Source organism: Phalaenopsis equestris, unplaced genomic scaffold (genome assembly GCF_001263595.1).
Source record: "Phalaenopsis equestris unplaced genomic scaffold, ASM126359v1 Scaffold000002, whole genome shotgun sequence".
Taxonomy (NCBI): Eukaryota; Viridiplantae; Streptophyta; class Magnoliopsida; order Asparagales; family Orchidaceae; genus Phalaenopsis; species Phalaenopsis equestris.
Genome location: NW_018164444.1, coordinates 47,186,566 through 47,192,771, shown reverse-complemented (window position 1 = coordinate 47,192,771; position 6,206 = coordinate 47,186,566). Strand labels below are relative to the sequence as shown.

The 6,206-nt window shown below is 30.9% G+C and overlaps 1 non-coding gene across 1 annotated transcript; it reads right to left on the bottom strand.

The window, feature by feature from the left end:
- Positions 1–1,285: 1,285 nt before the first annotated feature.
- Positions 1,286–1,367, bottom strand: TRNAS-AGA. Its single transcript has one exon. It is a non-coding gene; the product is annotated as a tRNA-Ser (tRNA).
- Between the last annotated feature and the right edge of the window lie 4,839 nt (positions 1,368–6,206).

The window sequence follows — 6,206 nt, the reverse complement described above, 5'->3', positions numbered from 1 at the left end:
AAGATATTCACTTCCTACAAATAAGCTATATGCTCTAAATGCCAACATTGAGACAACACAACACAACACAAATCTTCCTAAAACTCCAATTAAATCTAGTAGCCAATCAACCCAAATAATATAGAGTTTTATGAATGATAAGAGCTGGTGTAGAAAAAGAAGGATAAGAAAAACGCCTGAGGGTATCTCGATAAGCATGGCTTATGCACAACTACACTGTAAAAGAACATATACCACAATAGAACTAGAGGTGAAGTAACAATACAAGGAAAGGAAAAAAACCAAATTTATTCTAAGGATCAGAAGTCAAATAAAAATGTGGACTCTATATTTGGCTTGGATTGTGCTAAAATTGACATAAAAGAGGTAACTACTAAGCCAGAACTAGCATGGATCAAGTCCAGTTTGCATTAAGCCACACTTGCAATAAGTGCATTCATGATAAGTATGTTATGCAAGCTGTGAGATCAGGGAAGTTGTCATTAAAGAAGAAGGATGGGAGTTCGACGCCCGTTTGGGACAGCTTATTTGATACGACGACTTTTGAAAACGCACCTAATATGTTTGGGTAAATTGCATTTTGGCAGTTTATGCGTTTTAAAAACGCTGAAAATAGCGTTTTCACACTGGCAGAGGTCCGACTTTTCCAAAAAAATAAAAATTTATAATAGTCACCGCACTTAGCTTATCAGCATATTATTTTTAATCAGCTGATCAACAAATTATTCAATAAGCTGCAGCTGCCCCAAATAGACCCTAAACGACAACAAACTTAAGGGGAGGTGGCGAAGATCGAGGAGTAGACAAGAGAGGAGAAGCATGTGAGTTCAGGGAGGACATAAGTTTAAAATGATAATTGATCTAAAAAAACCTATTTTGATTTTTTTTTTTTAATTTATGATTTCTCAATTGAGTTTTTGCTATCTCAAAACTAATTATATTTGTTTAAATAAATAAATATATGAATGCGTTCAAGTTATTTATATTAATATGAAATTGTGGATCTAAAATGTTTTTTTTTTATTAGTGTTATAATAAATACAATCTAATAAATAAAATTGGCGGCCCAAAAATACTATCATATCATATCATTTGAATACTGAAATTAACAAAAAATAAATTATTTATAAAAATATAAATTATAAAATTCATCATATTACAATCCAATTTAGCCTAAAGATTAAGATCTCTATCTCTCGACTGAAATATCTTACACGTGACATGAGTACCGTTACAATTAAAATTGGGTAAATTTATGAAAAAAGAAAACCTTTTCAGCTTGGATCGTGAGCGGCAGGATTCGAACCTGCGCGGGCAGAGCCCACATGATTTCTAGTCATGCCCGATAACCACTCCGGCACGCTCACTTTATTGTTACAAATTTTCACATACATTATTTTACCTAATTTGTATTCTAAATACCATTCAATTCTAAGGTATTTAAATATTTATAATAATTATATTTTTTTTTTTCTTTACATTTATACCACTCAATTTCTTAATATTACATGAAAGATATCACAATTTTATTTTTGAAAATTGAAATATATTTTTTGATGCTTTAACTAAAATGATATATATGTAAATGTTTGAACTGTAAATAATATGGAATATATGTAAATTTTCCTTCTTCTAAATTTTAAGATTCCATTGTTATTATTATGCATAAAAAATTGTTTCAAGTCTTTTACATATGTATATCTTTTTCTGTTGTACATACCATTTATGTTCTATTCCTTTCTCTTTTATAGCAGGATGTATCAAGTATGAGATCAAGCCATTCATCAGCTACACAGGGAGTTAGTAATCAAAAAGTTTATTGTAATTGTAACTTGTTGTGTGCAGTGTATATGTCTTATAAAGATAGAAGTTATAAAAGAAGATTCTATCATTGTATAAGAAATCAATCAGAGAATAAAATGATAGAATCACTTTGGTCCTATGTGTGATAGAAGGTTAACACAAAATAATCGCGGTTATAGTTGTGTAAACATGAGTTGAATCGAAAGCAATCATCTAAAGGCAATAAATATGTCATCTCTTTTGAGCTATTCCATTCTCCTAATTGGACGCTTAACTCGAGCCCTACATTCAACACCTATATTAGATTTAGAGTCAAGGCCTTGCTCAATATTTGATGTTTGTGAGTGAACTGGGCTTTTGCAGGTACTCCTTTGGTGATCCCGATCTCTGTAAAAACTGCATTTATGAGCAATTTTTGCTCTTTTTGATGTGCTTTCAAGAAAGAAATTAAAACATGTATTTTGGTGGTCTAACTCGTGGCCTTCATGAAACAACACAACATCATTAACTAAATTCCTTTGGTCTTTTTTCGGGAGTGTTGATATTGCACCTTCATAAGACATTCTATATCTATTGAAAAAATTGAGATAAGTCATAGGAATAATGAATATATGATTACATTTTAGAACATAATTACCTCCTCACTTGGTAACGCTCATCAACGTAAGTGTGTCATACTGGATGTTGTTTGGATCTAATGACTATTGCATGGATGCAAAGTTGACCAGTTAACTGCCTAAATCAATAACTGCATTCCATCTTTTCGATATCCACTTCTTGCCATTCATGTGTGCCTTCATCCTCAGCCTCTGTTGATGTTCATGGTCAAATGATGAATGACTTTTTACTTGTCGCAATATCCCTAATATACTCTTCAAAATGGGGCACTAATTCTTTTATCCAACCAGTGGAACATAACTTCCTCCGTGCAAGTTGCTCTATGATCATAAACATTAGCATATCAATCAAATCAACAACTGTTTCACTTCGGAACTTTGAATTCCATGAATTAATTGTTGCATTAATTGTGTTAAAATGATTTTTATTTCTATTGAGAAGCCAAACTTTGACCACTTCTATGGTAATAGAGTCAAATAAGAATGCACTGCAAGAATTATGTTGAATATCCCATTATTATGTTGAATTGAATATCCCATTAAGCTTCGCATCAAACTCTTTTTTGGTGTATGCATTAGCAACTATCCCCACCAAATTTTTCAGTATAAGGCTATCGTCAGAGTGGAAGAACATTTTCATATTCTTCTATAAATATCATAGGCATATTCTATGCTCAGAGTTTGGAAATATAACTCAAATTGTCTCGCGTTGTCCTTTCTGCATGTTTGAAATGAAAGCTGAATGATTTATACCACCACCAATGATTTGTAAAAAATTTCTTAAAAATAACTCTCAGACCTTTTTTATTCAGATTCCGCAACAACAAAGGCAATAGAGAAAAGTACACTGTTGCAATAAAGAGATATTACATATAGAATTGCTCCTAAGTATTTCAATTTAAGGTGACATGCATCAAGTGCAATAAAGTATCTATAGCTAGCAAGAAAACTAGCAAGAAAACCATGACTTCAAACCATAGAGCTCACATAAAATCTCTTAAAGCTATTATCATGATTGTCACATGTATATGCTCTATGAGAACCAAGGTTTTTTCGTTAATTAGCTCTGATGCAAGAGTAGACACCCACCTATAATTATCATCTATTGAGCCAAATATAATGTCTTTTACTTTCCTTGAATGCCATAATTTCATATATGGTAATGATAACTCATAGGTGGTTTTCAAGTTATTTTTGATGAAATTTGAAGGAATGTCTGGGTTTTTTTACTAATTCATGTATCTTATGAGTTACCCATTTAATTGTGGTACTTTTATTTACAGTTCTGTTAATTCAAGGGTAGAAATGAGTAACATCTACTATTTCTATTTGAATGAATGACTATCTGAACACACTGATGCGTGTACCCTGCATGGACATCCTCAATATGTATAAATGGTTATGATTCTTCTTTTGTCACTAACTTTAATCTCTAGTGTAAAATTTCTCGAAATTGCATCGGTTTGAAGGGCTTGCTTGAGGGTGGTAGAATCCATAAAAAAGTGAGCCAACTGATAAAGATTTTTATCTTCACTTTCACATGCAAATAATCCATCATCAATAACATTAAATGCAGTGTTACTATTGCCTTCACAATCAAATGTTGGATGACACAACTCCAACAACTGATTCTTATCCTCAATCTCTTAATTAAGCGAAAACATTAGATCTTTAATACTACTTTGTTCTATATTTAATAACTCTATTCAACTTTCACTATCAGAATGAGTGAACATTTCTAATATATAAACATCAACTTTGACTGGCTTGTAGATTTGAGGTAAAATTGTGCATACATGGCAGTGCAATTCAAAATCACGACCTCTTATCCATGGACAAATCTTTTCAGTCTCTTCTCTAAGCACAAAATAATTAAATTTGTTCTTCTCAGTTTAACAGTCTTCTGATTCCCACCTTTATACTTTTTTTCTATTTTAATTTTTCAATTCAATCCAGAATTCTCAAATTTATTAATAATGAAGTAGCTCTCATTCACATCTATTCAATCCATTTCAAAAAAAAAAAAAAACTACAATGATAACAGATAAATTATATATATATATATATCACATTGTAAAGGTTAAAATAGTGACATTTTTTTATAAGATACAAAAAAATTAGATAGTATAACCAGAAAAAAACAAAGTTCACATATTAGATATATGTAAATACATAAAAATTGTGTCGTATATATGTAAATGACCCAAACTTATTCTCCTTAACCATGATGTATCTCACTGGTTTCATTGTTCATTGTTTAGAACAATTTTCATATCATAAATTTGATTCAAATTAGCTCTAAAATTCATTTCAAAATTCATGAAGTTCATTTATGTGTAGAATCATTCACTAATTTAAAACTGCTTCCCACCCAATATTTCACAGAAAAATTATTGTATCAGGACATCTGATGTAAATTTGTATCAGGTGTCTAATAACAGAATGCTACGTGACAACCCGGGCCTGAATCATATATGTCACTGAGCCCAAATGCCATGTGACCCCCCGTTATTGAACACCTGATACATTTGATGCAATAATTTTTCGTAAGAAATTTGGATCGCCAATTCCAGTACATTAATAAATAATAAAAATTTATTCATCGCTCCATTAAAAAATAATAAATTCATATCGATACACGTGTGAATGTCTCAGCTGTAATCATTTCCCCTCATTTTATATGCTTCAGTCGAAGCGGCAGCCGCCTTACGTTAGCACGTGTGAAATACAACTGTCGCCTGGCTGGCGACTCAAATTTTGAGCCGCCAGCAGTCTTCAGAAAAATCCGAGGATGCCGGATATTGCCACGTCAGTAAAGCACGAATCTGCACGAAATTGTAACCGTACACGTGGCGCTGAGTTTGCGTAACCTTAGTGGAACCAGCTCAGCAGTCATCTCCTCCTTCGAAATGACTCAGAGTTTGTCCGCATTCCCTAAAACGGACATGAGATGAAATATTTTGAAGTATGGCAAGGGTCTCCTTGATTCTTTTTGATAATATATAGTAAAGCTATCACGGGCAAGATGTAATTTTTATTATTATTTTTTTGAAAAAAATGATTTTTTTTTGGAACAAAAAAGAATTTTTTTGGAAAAAAAATGAAATTTTTTTGAAAAAAATAATTTTTTTTTGAAAAAAATAAATTTTTTTTGGAAAAAATAAATTTTTTTTGGAAAATTAATGAGTATGAATTCGAATGGAATCCAAACTTATCATAGTGCTGAACCTTTGATTTCATTTTCTCCAATGTTATGGTCCGTGAACAAGCTCATTAACCATCCTTTACTTTTTTGCCTTTAAAACTCAAATTTTCAGAAAAAAAAGGGTAGAAAAAACTTTAAATTTGATTAAAATTTTTTATAAGCATTTATATATAATCAATATAGTTCTTATGTTTTAGATTCGCTTTGTATTAAAAAAGACAGAGGTAGACCTAGGAAGACTTGGGTTTATTGTATAAAAAATGATCTTAATTTACTAGAACTAAATGAAAATATGACACTAAATAAGACGCAAATGAGAAAAATGATTCATGTAGCAAACCCCACGTAGTGGGATTAAGACTTTGTTGTTGTTGTATTTGTAACTCATATTTTTAACCTCACATAAAAAATAATTTTATTATTATTTGTTTCATAATATTGCAACACTTCTTTTATACATAGGTTTAATTTATAACAATAATATTGTAAATATAAATATCAAATTTTATGTGTTAGATACATATATAAATGTATAAGAATCGTGTTTTATGTATGCAAACTTCTCTTATTTTAATTTTAAA